General features: G+C 56.1%; 1 protein-coding gene and 1 long non-coding RNA gene across 6 annotated transcripts in view; one reads left to right on the top strand and one right to left on the bottom strand.

The window, feature by feature from the left end:
• LOC123369703 (maestro heat-like repeat-containing protein family member 7) overlaps positions 1–17,890 on the bottom strand; it is a 422,324-nt gene that overhangs the window by 149,702 nt on the left and 254,732 nt on the right. The window lies entirely within an intron of this gene.
• LOC123369720 lies at positions 786–10,398 on the top strand. The gene is made up of 2 exons (XR_006579129.1): positions 786–1,024; positions 9,806–10,398. It is a non-coding gene; the product is annotated as an uncharacterized LOC123369720 (long non-coding RNA).

The following is a 17,890-nucleotide window of genomic DNA, read 5'->3' as shown; positions in this document are numbered from 1 at the left end:
GTCTAATACCAGCCAGGTGGTAACCCTACTAATGGTGACTCCCCAGTTCTGCAGACAGGGGCATTAGTACCACAGGAAAAGCATAGCAAGAACTTCCTGGACTGACTGACCTCTCCAAATCATCTGCTGGGGTGGGGCTGGGGTTGTGGGAGTGCATTCAGCACTCATGACAAACCTGGACATCCGCTCTGAGCCTCTTAGTGGTTTTCCAGAAAGATGGGGAGATTTTACTGCAGATCCTGAGTCAGGCACCAGTCACACTCATTTAACAGCAGCTGGTACAACAGCCCCAGCTGCCACTCAGCAGGGATGTCTCACAACATCCTCCAAGGAGCCGTGATGGGTGCCCTCTTTCCTGAAGTACTTGCCATTAGAATCTGGGGAAGAGCAGGCCTCAAGGCTGCATCAGACAGGGGGTTAACTCCTCAGCTGGTGTAAATGGAGAGCTGGGCCCCAGAGAGGATCCAGCTGCTTTTGATTGCCCTGCCCACTCACCAGCTAAGGAGAAGGAGATCAGTAATGGAGGAAGCTCCAGCCCCAGGAATATTCAGAGCTGTGGGCTGTGCTCCACCAATATCTGGAGCTGGATTTCTCCCCTGGCCCTGCCTGGAGCAGGCACTGGCCCCTGGCTGCCACTACCATCATCCCCAGCCCCGGAGCATCCCCGCCCACCCAGTAGCATAGTGGGGTGGAAGGGGGGAAGCAGCCGCTCCCCTTTGAGCACATTTTACAAAATCAGAACCTTTCCAGGCAGCCAGCACTGGGCTCCGGACTTGGAGTCCGGACCGGGTTTTGCGTGTGGCCGCCAGCTGGCTCTGGACTCTGCAGGCAGCATGGGCTGGTTGCCGGGCCCGGGCTCCCCCGGGGAGAGGAGGAGGAGGAGCTCGCAGCTGCCCGCTCCCGGAGCCAGGGTGGGCTCTGCCGGGAGGGGCGGCAGCGCAGCCCCCCCCCCCCGCGGCGGGGGACTGAGGAGCAGCAGCCCCGTTGGTCCCGGCAGCCCGGTGCAGAGCAAGGCAGCCACGCGGTAGGGAAGGGGGCTCTGAAGCCCAGCTGGTGCTGGTGGAGAGGGAAGGGGGGGGATGTTTTTTTCTCCTGGTCTCTCTTCAGCAGAGGGGCTGAGGGATCAGCAGGACCAGGAGGCAAAGGAGTGACTTTGGGTTATTGCCCCCCCACTCCCCCCCCCCCCAGTGCTGCACCCAGGGCTGTGAAACGGTGCTTAGTGCAGCTTGTGAAGGAAGGGGGGGGGGTAAAGGTGCTTTAAGGTGCCAGTTGTGTCTCCTCATCTCACTGCTGACTAGCTGCAGCCCCAGTGCTCAGAACTCAGCAGTGATCTCAGGGGCTGCACAGTGCTCTGTAGGAGTTCTCAGTTGCCTGCTAAATGCTTCCACAACGCCACCTTTTCACTCAGTACATCCTGAATAGTGAGGACTGGGGGCGGGGGAGGGGGGAGTGTAGCAGATGCCAATTTGAGGTGAATAGTCTCTTGGCCAGATTCTACTACGTTTATGGTGCTTTGTGCCATGGGCTGGAGCAAAGTGGCTGGTGGATAACCAGGAATCTGGTTAATAATTGTTCTCTAAATTCAGCTTTCTTCTTTCTCTCTCTCTGAATTATCACTAATTCAAAATAGTAGTGTGCAAGCTGACTGGATAATGGTAATAGCATAATCTCTTGTTATAGCACTGCCTGATTAGTAATTGGATATGTTGGCTGGCACCTTTTTTTACGTGTTCACTCCCCCTGATGTTAGAACCTGGCTACACCACTGGGGAGGGGAGCTTCCTAGACCTGAGCAGCTGGGGCTTGGGTGAATTTTGTGATACTGTGCCCCTCCCCAGCTACCACCCTGCAGTCCCCACTCCTGCACCATGCTGGGCAAGGGGCAGCCCCATCCCCAGTGAGGCTATGGTGAGGGATGGCAACTTCCCCTCCCCCCGGTACCCACCACAGGGGAGGCGAGTGGGCTTTCTGGACCTGAGAGGGACCCTAGGAGCATCTGCAGTGACTGGGGGGGGGGCAGAAGGGGTCCCTCCCCTGGAGCTTGCTGCTGCCAGAGAGGGTGGAGGGGAGTCCTCTTTGGCCCTAGCCCTGGGGCAGCTTGTCTGCACCCCAAGTTCCTTATCCCCAGCCCTGCCCCAGAGTCCTCACTTGACAGGAAAAACACGCAACTTAAATTTGGTGGTCAGTTTAGAATATCATAGAATATCAGGGTTTGAAGGGACCTCAGGAGGTCAGCTAGTCCAACCCCCTGCTGAAAGCAGGACCAATCCCCAACTAAATTATCCCCGCCAGGGCTTTGTCAAGCCGGGCCTTAAAAACCTCTAAGGAAGGAGATTCCATCACCTCCCTAGGTAACCCATTCTAGTTCTTCACCACCCTGCTAGTGAAAAAGTTTTTCTTAATATCCAACCTAAACCTCCCCCACTGCAACTTGAGACCATTGCTCCTTGTTTTGTCATCTTCTACCACTGAGAACAGTCTAGATCCATCCTCTTTGGAACCCCCTTTCAGGTAGTTGAAAGCAGCTATCAAATCCCCCCTCATTCTTCTCTTCTGCAGACTAAACAATCCCAGTTCCCTCAGCCTCTCCTCAGAAGTCATGTGCTCCAGCCCCCTAATCATTTTTGTTGCCCTCCACTGGACTTTCCAATTTTTCCACATCCTTCTTTGCAATGTGGGGCCCAAAACTGGACATAGTACTCTAGATGAGGCCTCACCAATGTTGAATAGAGGAGAATGATCATGTCTCTCGATCTGCTGGCAGTGCCCCTACTTATACAGCCCAAAATGCTGTTAGCCTTCTTGACAAAGGCCAGAGGAGGGAGTGTTAGTGCCGGTGCGGACTTCCAGGAAGCGCATGGTGTGGAAGGGGATGCTGGGATGCTCTGGAGGAACCACTCCTTCAAAGCCAGTCAGGACTCTGGGGGAGCCTCCTCTCTGAGCAGACTGTCTCCAGGGCAAGAAGTTTACACCTTCCTGGGTCTGACCTCAGAGCATTCAGCATGCCCTTCCACACCATGCACTTTCCGCAGTGAGTCCGCCCAGGCGGGGTCCTGGGGCAGCCAGAGGTCCCTGCACCCCAACTCTGCAGTCAGACGTGACTCTCAGCCAGCCAGTAAAACAGAAGGTTTATTAGATGACAGGATCACAGTCTAGAACAGACCGTGTGGATACAGAAAACAGGACCCCTCAGTCAGGTCCATCTTGGGGGGTGTGGAGCCCAGACCCAAGTTCTGGGCCTCTCCCCATTTCTCCAGCCAGCTCCAAACTGACACTCCCTCCTCTGGCCTTTGTGTCTTGATTCCGGACAAGGAGGCCACCTGATCTTTGTCCCCAACACCTTCAGTTGGCACCTTGCAGGGGAAACTGAGGCACCCACACAGTATTCAGAGAAAATATTAAGAACATTCCCACTTCATCACAACAGGTGCAACAAAATATAATACTGTATATTGAAGTAGGCAAGTGCTGCTTCTGACTTTCCACTTGTAATTGACCCTTGTAATCTTGTGGCACTGACGTGTTGTAGCTTCATTTTATATCGGCTTACAGGGCGGGAGCGGCACCACTATTTTGGGCCCCACCAAAAATTACACAAACCTGCCGCCTATGATTTAGCAGTAGGACCCGGTCCCCGGGAGCAAATTCCCATGCCTGCGCATCCCGGTTGTAGTTTCGCCCCTGTCTCGCTTGGGCTATCCTCAAGTTCTCCCATGCCAGGGTACCTGCTTGAGTGAGGTACTCCCGCAACTGGAGGACGTACCGGAGGAGGCCCTGGGATGGGGAGGCCGACTGTTCCCAGTTCTCCCGCATTAAATCCAGGAGGCGCCGTGGTCTCCGTCCATATAACAATTCAAATGGGGAGAACTTTGTTGATGCCTGGGGGACCTCCCGGACAGCCAGCAACAGGGGTGGAAGAAACTGATCTCAGTGGCGCAGCTCCCCCGGGGGAAATTTCTTCAGCATGTCCTTGAGGGTGCGGTTAAACGGCTCCACCAGCCCGTCGGTTTGCGGATGGTACATGGAGGTGTGGAGCTGTTTCACCCCAGGAGCTTGCAGACCAGTTTGAGTAGCCGGGACGTAAAATTAGTACCTTGGTCGGTTAGTATTTCCTTGGGCAACCCTACGCGGGCAAAAATCTTTACCAACTCCCCAGCAATAGTCCAGGCTGTGATGCTCCGCAAGGGGATGGCCTCTGGGAAATGGGAGGCGTAGTCCATGAGGACTAAGACGTATTGGAAGTCGGCCGCGCTTCTGGGGAGTGGGCCCACCAGGTCCATGGTGACCCGCTCGAACGGGGTCTCAACCAACAGCATGGGGACTAAGGGCGCCTTGGGTACCCGAGGCGGCGCGGCCAGCTGACACTCTGGGCAGGAGTCGCAATACCGCTTCACGTCTTGGTGGAGTCCGGGCCAAAAGAACCGTGCCAGGATTCAGGCCAGGGTCTTCTCATGCCCTAGATGTCTGGTGGCTGGTACATCGTGGGCCAACCTCATCACGGCTCGCCGGTGACAGCGGGGTACTAGCAACTGCGTTTGCGGTTCCCGTGTGCGGGGGTCTCTGTCGACCCGGTAGAGTCTGTCCTGGCGTAGTTCGAAATGGGGCCACTGGGTGGCCCAATGAGGATCGATCACGGACCCGTCTACGGCCGCGAGTTGCTCATAGGCCCGGCTAAGAGTAGGGTCTGCGCGTTGGTCGCGGCAGAATTCGGTGTCGAAGCGGGGTTCGGCTAGGGCCTCCCCCGGTGGTCCACCGGCTTCTTGGTCTCCTGCTTCGTTCTCCTCACCGTCCTTCTCCGCCTCTGTCGGATGCTCCTGGGGCTCGGCCTCTAACGCCGGCGTTGACCGGAGGAGCTCCTCGAAGGCGGGCCAGTCCCGCCCCAGAATCACAGGGTACGCCAGGCGGGGCGCCAAGCCGACTACTAATTGTCGGGTGATACCACCCACTGTTAGTCGGGCTCGAGCGCTCGGGTAGGGCCGGACGTCTCCATGAATGCACTGCAGACGGATCGGCTTCAAACGGGGGTCGACCGGGGGTCCCAGAGCCTGGCGCACCAACGTCTGGCCGCACCCAGAGTCAATCAAAGCCTGCGTGGCTTGGTTCCCAACCATCACCGGGACCGTGAGTTTGGGGACCTGTGGTAATCGGGTCCGGCCGGCCCCTGCATAGACCTGCCCAAAGCTACAGTCCATTTCGGGGCAGTCCCGTTGTAGGTGCCCCACCTTCCCGCATCCAAAGCAGGGACCGAGCTCGGGACACCCGCTCCGAGGGAGGGCCACTCGGGTACTTTGGGGGGGCTCCGACGGGCCCTCGGGGCCCCCTGATTGAAGGCCGGGGTTGCCAGCCGGGAAGCCGCGTCTGAGCACTGGGTCTGGGACACCGGCCGGGATTCTGATCCATGGTCTGGACCTCGCTGGCTGCCCAGGTTGGTCGCCTTCTTCTCATTATGGGGCATTCGGGCCCGGAGGTAGGTGACTGGAAGGTGGGTCCTATGGAGGTTTCCGCAGCCAGGAAGCCTTCCATCAGTGAGACGGCGTCAGCCAGGGTCGCCGGCCGGTGTCAGAGTACCCAGGCCCTTCCCCGGGCCGGCAAGGTATGGACAAATTATTCCAAGACAACCTGCTCGGTGACCTCCTCCACCATCCTGACCTCTGGTTGCAGCCACCGGTGGCAGGCCTACTTCAAGGTCTGGGCCACCATCCGGGGACGGACGCCCGCAGGGTAGGTCTGGCGCCAGAACCGCTGTCTAAAGGTCTCTGGGCTGACGTCCAAAGTGTCCAGGATCGCAGCTTTTACTCGGTCGTAGTCTCTGGCCTCTTCTGTCGCCAGTCCGCAGTAGGCCGCTTGGGCCGTCCCAGTCAAATACGGAGCCAAAAGAGTGGCCCATTGGTCTCGGGCCCACCCCGCGACAAGGGCCACATGCTCAAACATGACCAAGAAGGCCTCGGGGTCGTCGTCCGGGCCCATCTTGGTCAGGCGCAGGGGGGCAGCCGAACGTGGGCCCCCCCCCCCCCAGTGCCCTCCCCTGCTGGCCAGTCGGCGGGGCGGGGTGCGGGGCCCATGAGGTGCTGCAGCTGGTTCCCCAGCTGCTGTACTAGCTGCTGCTGCTGCTCCAGCTGAGCTGCGTGCTGCTGTTGCTGGAGCTGGGCGGCATCTCCTTGCTGCTGCTGCTCCAGCTGGGCGGCATGCTGCTGCTGCAGCTGGGCTGCCTGCTGCCGCTCCTGGCTCTCCACCAGCAGCTGGAACAGCCGTTGCATATCCATGTTCCTGGCTAGGAAGGGGGTGAATCACCACCCACCTACCGGCCCCTTCTCACAGAGGCAAGGGTTCGACTCCCCACTTCTGGTACCAACTGTAAACGTGGGTGTCCGGGGCTCAACCCTCCCAGGGGAGGAGGGGAGCCACACCGGCCCGTTACACTGAGGAACAATACACGAGTCAATTAGGGCTCAGGCCTTCTGTTGCAAGGCTGAGCAACAATATAAAACAGTTTGGGGAGGCCCAGGCCCTCTGTTGCAGGGGCTGGGCCACAACACAAAGAGTTCAAGCAAGCCCAGGCCCTCTGGTGCAGGGGTGGGGCAGCGACACAAAGAGTTCAAGAAGGCCCAGACCCTTTGCTGCAGGGGCTGAGCAACAGTACAAATAGTTCAGCAGGCCCAGGCCCTTTGGGGCAGGGGCTGAGCAGCAAACAGTCTAGGAGGCTCAGGCCCTTTGGGGCAGGGGCTGAGCACTGGGGTGAGGGGGAAAACTGCCACCCATGAGTGGGGTGGCAGGGGGGACGCAGGCCCATTCACTCCACTGCGTCCTGGCCCGGGGTCCTAGGCAGCGGCTACCACGGCTGACGGTCAGTGGGGATCCTCACCGCAACACACTGACATGGATATGGGTTGATCTGCAGCCTGACTAGGGTCGGCTGCCCCCGGGCCACTTCCAATTTCCCCCTCTGGCCCTACCTGGTCCGCGGCGTCCACTCCCGGGAAGTCCCACAGCATGGGCTCCTCGCAGCCCGGGTGGGGGGTAGATCCGGCAGTTCCTCGGGGAAGTCCGGCCAGTGCTGCTCCGGGGGTTCCTCGGGGTAACAACAGCGGAGAGAGGAAGTCTCTGGTGGCTCCTCGTCGTAGGTGGCACGGGGAAGCTCCGGCGGGTCCTCCCGGTAGCGAGTGAGGGGAAGCTCCGGCCAGTCCGGGCAACTGCTCTGGGCCCCAGTGGCTTCCCAGTCACGAGCTCCCTCGGGCAGGTCTGCTCCCGGCGGTGGCTGGGCTCTGACTGAGCTCAGATGGCCGGCTTTTATACTTCTGGGTCGCCGCCTGACCCTCTGAGGGGCGGGCTCACTGTTCTGTAGCCCCGCTCCTTCCGGTGTTCGGGGCTCAACCCTCCCAGGGGAGGAGGGGAGCCACACCGGCCCATTACAGAGTAGTTAACCATTTGATAGCTTTCATCACCATATGGTTTTTGGCAGGTTTCCACACCCTGTCCCCATTTCCGGCGCCGTCAGCCCCTTTGACCATGCCCCTTGCTACGATACTTCCGGGGGTACCTTGGTTCAGGGGACAATTAGCTCAGTATTAATGGCTCTAGCCTGCAGTCAGGCCAAGTAACGGTAGAGAGTCTGTTTGCCCGGGGCCCTCAATCAGGGCAGGGTGTCAATCAAGAAAGGGCTCTGGCCTACAGTCAGGCAGGCAGAGCAGCAGGAAGTTCATTTGCCTGGCCCTTGATCAGGGTAGGGCAGCAGTCAAGTAGGGGGGCTCTGGCCTACAGTCCAGCAGAGCTGTCACAGTCTAGGAGAGGTTAGCTCTCTGGTGGGAGAGTCAGCACAACCGTCTGGCATCCGGATTCAGGCGGGTGCCAGACCAATTCAGGCCTCCTGACAACCAGGTGGGGAGGCTGCCACTCCTGACGTTGGGGTGGTAGGGGTAGAGGAACCCAGGCCCTCTCGTTCCACTGCGTCCCAGCTCAGGGCCCTAACAGCGGTGGAGTGGTCCGCCACTGGGTCAGCAGGGAAAGTCCAACCATAACACGCTGGCTGGCTTGTAGTCAATAACACATCTGAACCCAGTTCAGCTTCCCTGGGCTCCTTCCTACACACCAATTCCATGTGTGCATGGGTTCCAGGGTTGTTGTTCGCTTTGGACCATGAAAAAGTTCAAGGAGCTGAGATTAGAGAAAAAATCACATAAAATGTAAAAGAGCGTAAAGCCAATAGGGTTATCTATCTATCTCCATACACCACATCTATCTATCTAGCTATCCCGAGAGGCGGAGATAACCATGCTGGCGGCTGTGAGCCTCTTTTCCCAGAGGCAGCCACAAGGGTAAGTTCTCTCTCCCCTGTGTCCCCTCCCTGTAGCTTTCTATACTGTCCTTCTCTCACTAACCAAAAACGATCTCTTGCTGTTTTCTATACTCTCCCTCTCTCAAGCCTGGTCTACACTAGTCATTTATTTCGGAATTAGCCGAGTTAATTTGGAGAAAAAAAAATCATTCCTTCCACATGACCAAACTGGTTTCTTCGATTTAAAGGGCTCTTTAATCCAATTTCTGTACTCCACCTCGGCAAGTAGAGTAGCGCTTAAATCGAGATCGCAATCCCGGATTAAAAGTAGTGTGGATGCAATTCGAAGTTATTGGCTTCCGGGAAGTATCCCAGAATGTTTCCTTGTGACTGCTGTGGACAACACTCTCAACTCTGATGCACTAGCCAGGTGGGCAGGAAAAGCCCCAGGAACTTTTGAATTTCATTTCCTGTTTGGTCACCAGCAGCACAGGTGACCAGCAGCACAGTCCACTATCATAGGCAATCATGCAGAGAGCACCATCACAAGAGACCACGCAGTCCCGGATTCGCAGATGAGCTCCAGAATGGTCCGAATGGGAGGTACTGGATTTCATCGAATGTTGGGGAGAAAAATCTGTTATGGCAGAACTACGTTAAAAAAAAAAGAACGCAAATACGTACGCTAAAGTCTCCAGGGCCATGACGGAAAGAGGCTACTCCAGGGACACAGAGCAGTGTTGTACAAAAATCAGGGAGCTCAGGCAAGCGTACCAAAATGCCAGGGAGGCAAATGGGCGCTGTGGGTCACAGCCGCATACATGCCGCTTCTACCGTGAGCTGCATGCAGTTATGGGGGTGACGACACCACTACCCCACCACTGTCCGTTGATATCTCCAAGGAGGAAGTTGAACGGAGCGAGGAGGATGAGTTATTGGAGGATGAAGAGGAGGAGGAGGAGGACAGTGCACAGGCGGCAAGTGGGGAATCCATTTTCATCCCTAGCCAGGAACTATTCTTAATGCAGGAGCCAATAGCCCCCACCCCCACTTCCATGATCCTGGAGAAGGTACTTCTGGCGAGTGAGCCTGATCGGAGCCATGCGGTGGCGGGGTGGGGGGTGGGGAAAACACAGCCACGTTGGGCTGTTTGCGTTTAGTTTAAAGGGCTCATCCCTGCTCAGAGCCTCATCGGAGCCACGCAGTGGGTGCGAGTCTGTGTGTGTGTGTGTGTTGTGTGAAGCAATCATCCCAGAGAGCCTGCAGGACCTCCTTTTATACTGCAAACCTACCAGGCATTGCTTGCTATGAGAAAGGGGGCCCAGCAGTTTGAAAGTATTGAAATGAATGCCGAAGAAACAGAACCCCGCGTGCCCCTAGGGCTTACCATGGCTGGCTGCAAGCTGAATTCTGTTGCCCGGCTGTGTGTGATGTGCTGTGTACTATGAATTGCCTGTTTCACTGAGAAAGAGTGTGTCCTTTATTCTCTGAAATGTATCTTTTAAAATACTACTCTTCCTTTTTCTTCTGCAGGTGCAAATGTTTCAACGCAGCCCCAATCTACTCCATCCAAGAGGCTGGTCCAGATTAGAAGGCAGAAAAAAGGAACTTGGGACGACATATTCGCCGAGCTCATGCAGTCCTCCAGCGCTGATAGGGCCCCGCTGAATGCGTGGTGGTAAATTGCGCAGTCACGTAATGCATTACAGGAACACGAAGAGAGGAGGGACGCACGCGATGAGAGCAGGCAGGACACTATGGTCGAGCTCATGGGGGAGCAAACTGACATGCTGCCCTGTATGGTGGATCTAATGCAGGAAAGGCAGAAAGATCACAGATTGCCACTGCTGCCCCTGTATAACTGCCCTCCTTCCTCCCCAAGTTCCATAGCCTCCTCACCCAGACACCCAAGAACATGACGGCGGAGGCTAAGGGGACTCACACACTCAACCCCAGAGGCTCACCCAAGCAGCAGAAAGTTGGCATATGTGAACTTTTGATTTGGTTTCTGGACTTCTCCTTCCCTTCTTCTCCACCCCCATAACCCAACCCCTCCTCCCCCCATTTACCTTCTGATTTCTCTCCATGTGTTGTGCAATGAATACTAAAGAATGGTTTTTAAACAATTGTGACTTTATTTCCTTTCATATATATAGGGGGCGGGTAACTTCAAGATAAACAAACACAAGTGTCACACTGTACCCTGGCCAATCATGAAACTGTCTTTCAAAGCTTCTCTGATGCACAGCGCACCCTGCTGCGCTCTTCTAATCGCCTTGTTCTCTGGCTGTGCGAAATTGGCCACCAGGTGAGTTGCCTCAACCTCCCATTCCGCCATAAACGTCTCCCCCTTACTCTCACAGATATTGTGGAGCACACAACAAGCAGCAATTACAATTGGAGTATTGGTTGTGCTGAGATCTAACCAAGTCAGTAAACTGCGCCAGCGCTCTTTCAAACGTCCAAAAGCACATTCGACCACCATCCTGCATTTGCTTAGCCTATAGTTGAACTGCTCCTTACTACTGTCCAGGGTGCCTATGTACGACTTCATGAGCCATGGCATTAAGGGGTAGGCTGGGTCCCCCAGGATAACTATAGGAATTTCCACATCCCCAACAGTAATTTTCTGGTCTGGGAAGTAAGTCCCTTCCTGCAGCTGTTCCAACAGACCAGAGTTCCTGAAGATGCGAGCGTCATGCACTTTCCCGGCCATCCCACCTTGATGTCAGTGAAATGTCCTTTGTGATCCACCAGTGCTTGCAGCACCATGGAAACGTACCCCTTACAGTTTACATATTGGCCGCCCCGGTGTGCCGGGGCCAAGATAGGGATATGCGTTCTGTCTATCGCCCCACTGCAGTTAGGGAACCCCAGCGCATTAAAGCCATCCACAATGGTCTGCACATTTTCCAAAGTCACTACCCTTGATAGCAGCTGGTCAATGATTGCATTGGCTACTTGCAGCACAGCAGCCCCTACGGTAGATTTGCCCACTCCAAACTGATTCCTGACTGACTGGTAGCTGTTGGGCATTGCAAGCTTCCACAGTGCTATGGCCACGCACTTCTCAACTGTGAGGGCTGCTCTCATTTTGCTGTCTTTGTGCTTCAGGGCAGGGGACAGCAAGTCACAAAGTTCCCTGAAAGTGGCCCTACGCATACGAAAGTTTCACAGCCACTGGGAATCATCCCAGATCTGCAAAACTATGTGGTCCCACCAGTCTGTGCTTGTTTCCTGGACCCAAAATTGGCATTCCACGGCATGAACCTGGCCCAACACCACCATGATCTCCCAATCGCTGCATGCTGTGCTTCTAGGAACAGAGGTGTCCATGTCCTCATCAGTACAGTAATCGCGCTGTCGTCGCTTCCTCGCCCATTTTTGCAGAAACTTCACATACTGCTGGATAATGCGTGAGGTATTTACAATGGTCAAGACTGCAGCAGAGATCTGAGTGGGCTACATACTTGCCGTGCTATGGTGCCTGCATGGGTAATCCTGGAAAAATGGCATGAAACGTAGGAGAGCTGTTTGGTTCAAGATGGCTGATAAAAGGCGGGAAATGGTTTCCTTCTGTAGCTTTCACTGGAGCCCAGCACCGAGAACATGGAGAAATTTGCTACTGATGCAAGAATGGGAGAGCACAGTTTGCAGCGGAAGCTGTGCTGCTCGGTTGACGATGGCTGAACAACGGCGGGAAATGGTAAGGATCTTTCTCTCTTTTGCACAGCTCTGTTTTCTGCTTATTAACAAAAAGGGATCTTTCTCTCTCTTGTTGTTTTCTGTACTTTACACAGCCCTATGTCACTGACACAGAATCTCTCGCTAATTATTCTGCCATGTGAGTTCTTTCACCCGACCTTCTCAACCTTCCTTTATATTTCCTATTCTATTTAATTAGCTTTTGGTTTTTTAAATTGAGTTCAATTTTTTTTACTCTTATAATTTTTTAGTCCCAACAAAAATAACCTTTTACCACGTTCTTACAAACTCCTCTCTCTTGTTGCTTTCTCTAGTTTCCCCTCTTTCTTCTATTTAAGATAACCTTTCTTTCCTTTTTTCCTCTAAGCCTAAGCAATCTTTCTTTTTTTAAAACTCCTTTTCTTTAAGGCCTCTGTAGCGAGAGGGCATAGTCTCCTGCCCTGACAGACAGGGAGGGATCAGTGAACGCCCCCCTGGTGGGTAGAACGGGACTTGCACGGCCTCCCCGCTGGAAGCAGAGGGGTGGGACAGGAAGCGGAACTATAAAAGGCTGGTCCTCCAGCTCAGTCGGGGGAGGGCTGCCCGAGGAGCAGGACGCCTCTTCCCCGTTGCGTGAGCCCAGACCTAACAGAGACCGCTCTCCTGACAGAGACCCAGAGGTGCTGACAAAGCTGCCAGACGCCAGGATCTCCGAGGAGCTTGGGGGGGCTGCCACTAGCTGTCTATCCCAGCGAAGCGAACAACAACCCTGGAACCCATGTACACACGGAATGGGTGTGTCGGATGGAGCCAAGGGAAGCAGAATTAGGTTTGGCTGTGTTATTGACTACAAGCCAGCCAGCGTGTTGCAGCTGGACTTTCCCCGCTGACCCAGTGGCGGACAACTCCACCGCTGTTAGGGTCCTGGGCTGGGACGCAGTGGAATGGGAGGACCTGAGTTCCTCTGCCCCTACCACCTCAACGTCAGGTGTGGCAGCCTCCCCCCTGGTTGTCAGGAGGCCTGAATTGGTCTGGCACCGACCTGAATCCAGATGCCAAATGGTTGTGCTGACATTCCCACCAGAGAGCTAACCTCCCCTAGACTGCGACAGCTTTGCCGAACTGTAGGCCAGAGCCCCCCTACTTGACTGCTGCCCTACCCTGATCAAGGGCCAGGCAAATGGACCTCCTGCTGCTCTGCCTGCCTGACTGTAGGCCAGATCCCCTTCTCGACTGATGCCCTGCCCTGATTGAGGGCCCCGGGCAAACAGACTCTCTACCGTTACTTGGCCTGACTGCAGGCTAGAGCCATTAACACTGAGCTAATTTTCCCCTGAACCAACGTACCCGGAAGTATCATAGCAAGGGGTGTGGTCTCCCACCCAGATGGACGGACGGTGGGGGCTGGGGGGGGGACTGCAAACCCTTTACAGCCTCTCTTTCTACTCATTCGTACTTTTTCTCTAAATATGTCAAAACACAAGCACACAACCTTCCCCCGGCCAAACACAGAAAAATAATACAAAATAAATGTTCAAAATGGCCAACGGCATCAAAAACGTACACGACTGGAAATGGGGACAGAGGACAGGACGTAAATGCAACACGGTGCATGGAAACCTGTCAAAAAGTACATGATGATGAAAGCTATCGAGCAGTTAACTACTCACATGGCTGGGCAGGGCAGGCGGCCAATTGGGAAGAAGCCATGTGTTCCACCTTGCTCCAGGTGGGCTCTGATGCACCAAGCCCCCAGAGAAGGGAGGCTGGCTTTTCCCAGAGCTAGGGCAGCTGGGCAGCTTCAATGAGCTGGCTCTCCGCAGTGCACATTGTTCTTATCCTATGGACCAATGTCCATAGGCCGCAGCAGGCTGGAGGCTGGTTCTTGAAGGCCTCCAGGATGAAGATGGTCTGAGAAGCCAGGCATCGGACTGAGGACTTGCTGTCCTGCTGCAAGTCTTTGAGGTCTAAGATTGAAAGGAAGGAAATGGAGGTCAGAGCCATGGCACTCTGGAGAGCCCCGGCAGGCCAAGCCAGCTCTGTACCTCTCGGCCCATGACAAGGAGGCAGCAGGCCAGGTGGCAGGAGGCAGGGGACTAGCGGGAACAACCAGCAACCCTCACTAAACATCCCCGCCGCCCTCCACAGCTGGGGGAGCCTCCAGACACAGGCAAGAAGTCCCAATGAACCCCATTCACTCACTATTTCTAGGACTGCCTCATCCCTGCAGTATCTGAGAGCCTCATCCCTGCCTGTATTTACCCTCCCCCTTCCCCCCCCCAATGCACAGATGGGCACTTAGGCCTAGAGAGGGGGAGAGTCACAAAGGGGGCTTGGGTATTGTTAGGCGCCGCCTAACTTCAGGTGCCCTGCTGCCCTCCAGGAAATGCCGAGGAGGGAGCTCAGCCATTCTCTAGCTCCGGTTGGGAGGCCCAGCTGTGAATCTGCTCTGGGAGTGAGGAGTCTGAGCTATGTCACCCACCCTTCCCTTTTCCCGAACAAATGTGGTGGAGATGCTGCTCTGCCCTGTGCTGCCCAGGGGTCTGGACACGCAGCAGGGAGGTAGGTGACCGGACGTCACTTCAGCCTCATTTGGAGCAGTGGCTTGACCCCAGGTGTCCCACGTGGAGGTGACTGCTCCAAACACTGGGCTAGTGAGTGCAAGGGGGGAGGCAGCAATGTGTTTGGAGTGCAATGGCTGTGTTTGGGGGGGGGGGCAATCATCTGCAAAGGCCAGCCAGCTCAGGCCCAGTTTGGGGATCTACCAGGCCGCAGCTCTGAGGTCAGGGCTAAGTGCCTGGGCACATGCCAACCAGCAGACACGACAGGGTGAGGGGGCAGCTGATCAGGGGGTTGGGGATTTACATTTTGCATCCCCTTGTGGCTCTCGCCTGTGACCACGTTGCTGGCGTTGGAGATTGAACCCACCCTGCAGCCCTGGGCCATTCATCCCCCTAGTGCTCAGTACTCAAAGCGGGACCACTCACTCTTGCAGATGGCGTCCAGCTTGTCCTGGCTCCCCTGGTCCAGCTGCCGGGCAGTGAGCCCTACACACACAAACAGCTCATCACATCCCCGCGTCCCCAGCGAGGGTGTTAAAGAGCCTGTCACCCTCCAAGCACCGCGGCTTTCCCCCGCCCCTCACTGGCCAGGACACGCTCCTGAATCCCCAGGGGAAAGGGCGAGTCCCCAGAGATGGCTACAGGGCTGGTTGCCAAAGGAGAGCACAGCGCCTTGAAGGTCCACTACCAAGAGCCCATGGTGGGGTGGGGGCGGAGAATGGGGACTGCATGAGGAGCAGTGGGCTTAGAGGGGTCCCATCAGCCGATCAGGGCAGTTTGGGGTGAGCTTGCTCCTGTGGGTTTCTGACACCCCTTCGCCTTCATTAGGGAATCAGGAGCCCAGGGATCACTTCTCGCTGCTGGCAGGGACTGAGGAGAGCCTGGGACCAGATCCAGCCCCTCTGCTAAAGGGACCCGTCTGCTCTGTGGTTACCTAGGAACCTGATGGCTGCTTCCCTAATGACAGGAAGTCATCAGCTCTCCCCTTGTAGTGGATCACCTAGGAGCCAGAACAAGGGAGCACAAGATTATTAAAGGCCTTTCCGTCCCACAGGCCAGCTTCCAGGTGTGTGGAGCGCACGTCCTGTTTTTGCCCCTCCTTCCTGTGCTGGGAGGATCACGCAGAGGGACCACACCCAGGGCCAGGTGTGGTCCCAGGGCTGGGGCTCAGTGTGGGCACAGAGCCAGGCAATCGGGGGTGCTCTATCCACTGATTCCTCCACTTCTGCCAGCGAGGGCTGTGCAGTGAATGGCCAGAGGGCTCCCTCACCAGGCAGTCACAGATTCGCCAGGTTTCCTTGTGCTGGATGAGGCCACTGAGCTGGTGCCACCTCAGGAATTGGGCGGCACTGCTGAGGGTGTCCCAACACACCTGCAAAACAAGAGGGGCCGGGGCGAGCCGGACACAGTTACGGGAGCTGGAAGCCACTAGCCTAGTTACCGGAGGCCAGGGAGGCCGTGCGTGCTGAACGCTTCCCTGCCCTGGCTGCTCGCGGAAGGGCGGCGGTGTGGCTAAGGCAATGGCTGGAGACCTGACTCAATTCCCAGCTCTCCCTGCAGGACCTCAGGCAAGTTGCTTAGGCCCAGGGCTGCAAAGGGATTTAGGTGCCTAATGCCCATTTCCAGGTCAATCCATCCCTCTCCCTACAGCGTCACAGGGCTATAGATAACAAAATGAAATTTACCAAAGACAAATGTGAGGTGCTACATTTAGAGAAGAAAAAGCAAATGCACAGATACAGAATGGAGGATAACCAGCTGAGAAGGATCTGGGAGCTGTGGTGGATCACAACCACAGCATGAGTCAGCAATGCGATGCTGTTGCAAAAAAAGCAAATGCAATTTTAAGTTGCATTAACAGAGGTATAGCCAGGGCCGGCTCCAGACGCCAGCGTGCCAAGCGCGCGCTTAGGGCGGCAATGAGAGCCGCAGGGGACGCTCTGCCTGTCGCCGGGAGGGCAGCAGGCAGCTCCGGTGGACCTCCCACAGGAGTGCCTGCGGAGGGTCCGCTGGTCCCGCGGCTCCGGTGGACCTCCCGCAGGCATGGCTGCGGATGCTCCACTGGAGCCGCGGGACCAGCGGACCCTCCGCAGGCACGTCTGCAGCAGGTCCACTGGAACCGCGGACCAGCGACCGCCAGAGCACCCCCCGTGGCGTGCCGCCCTGCTTGGGGCGGCGAAATTACTAGAGCCGCCCCTGGGTATAGCATGCAAGTCATGGGAGGCGATAGTACCACTCTACTCAGTGCTGGTTAGGCCTCAGCTGGAGTACGGTGTCCAGTTTTGGTCACCAATGTCTAGAAAGGATGTGGAGAAACTGGAAAGGATCCAGAGGCGAGTGACAAAGATGATCAGAGGGATGGAACACAAGCCATAAGAAAAAAAGGCTGAAGGAACTGGCTATGTTTTGTTTGGAAAGGAGGAGATTAAGGGGGGGACTAGATAATGGTCTTCAGATACTTGGAAGGCTGCCATAAAAAAAGATAGAGAAAAGTTGTTCTCTCTTGCCACAGAGGGCAGGACAAGAGGCGATGGGGTCAAACTACAGCACAGCAGATATAGATTAAGCCTCAGGAAAAACTTCCTAACTGTAAGAAGAGTAGGACAATGGGACAGACCCCTAGGGAGCTTGTGGAAACTCTTTCGCTGGAGGTTTTCAGAAGGAGGCTGGAGCCATCTGTCCAGGGTGGGTTAGAAACAAGAAGTCCTGCACTGTTGCAGGGGGCTGGATGAGCTGACTTTGCGATCCCTTCTCACCCTGTGATTCTATGAGTGCTGCTGAATAGCATCAGGAGAGCGTTTGGGCGTGTTCCGGCTCGAATATAGCACTGGCTAAAGTCACACTCTTTCTCTCTTTGGCCCAATGACTATACCCCGTGGGAGACTGAGAGACCCCCTCAGGCCATGATGGGGACACATGGCACTCCTTCCCTTGCTGCAGGGGCTGGTACTTACGGCCAAGGGGGGGACGCCAGCTGGTCTCTCAGAGAGCTGATGCTGTCGCCGAGCCGGCTCCTGCAGCATGCTGACCAGCTCCCCAAGGATCTTTCTTGTGGTCTTGGGCTGGGATGTCAGCATCTTCCACATCTCCGCAGCAACACTGCAAAGGGAGAGAGCCAGTGGCACCCGATCAGAGCCCTGCCAGCCTCCTGCACCCCTCAGCACTGGCACGCCTGCTGGGTCTCCCCTCACCAGCCGGCCCTTTGTTGCCCTCCTGCTCCTGCAAGGACCCTGTTGGCTGGTGCAGGCTACATGGGGCCAGGTCTGAGTGTCAGCCACAGGAGAGGCCGAGGGATGCCGTGCAGGGTTTTGCAGATTGGCCTGTGTCCAGGGCAAGCCAGCCTGCAAAACCCTCCAGGAGAAGCAGCAGTTCT

The sequence above is a fragment of the Mauremys mutica genome, chromosome 4 (assembly GCF_020497125.1).
Source record: "Mauremys mutica isolate MM-2020 ecotype Southern chromosome 4, ASM2049712v1, whole genome shotgun sequence".
Taxonomy (NCBI): Eukaryota; Metazoa; Chordata; order Testudines; family Geoemydidae; genus Mauremys; species Mauremys mutica.
Note: the sequence above shows the minus strand (reverse complement) of the source record. Positions and strands in the feature narration are given on the sequence as shown.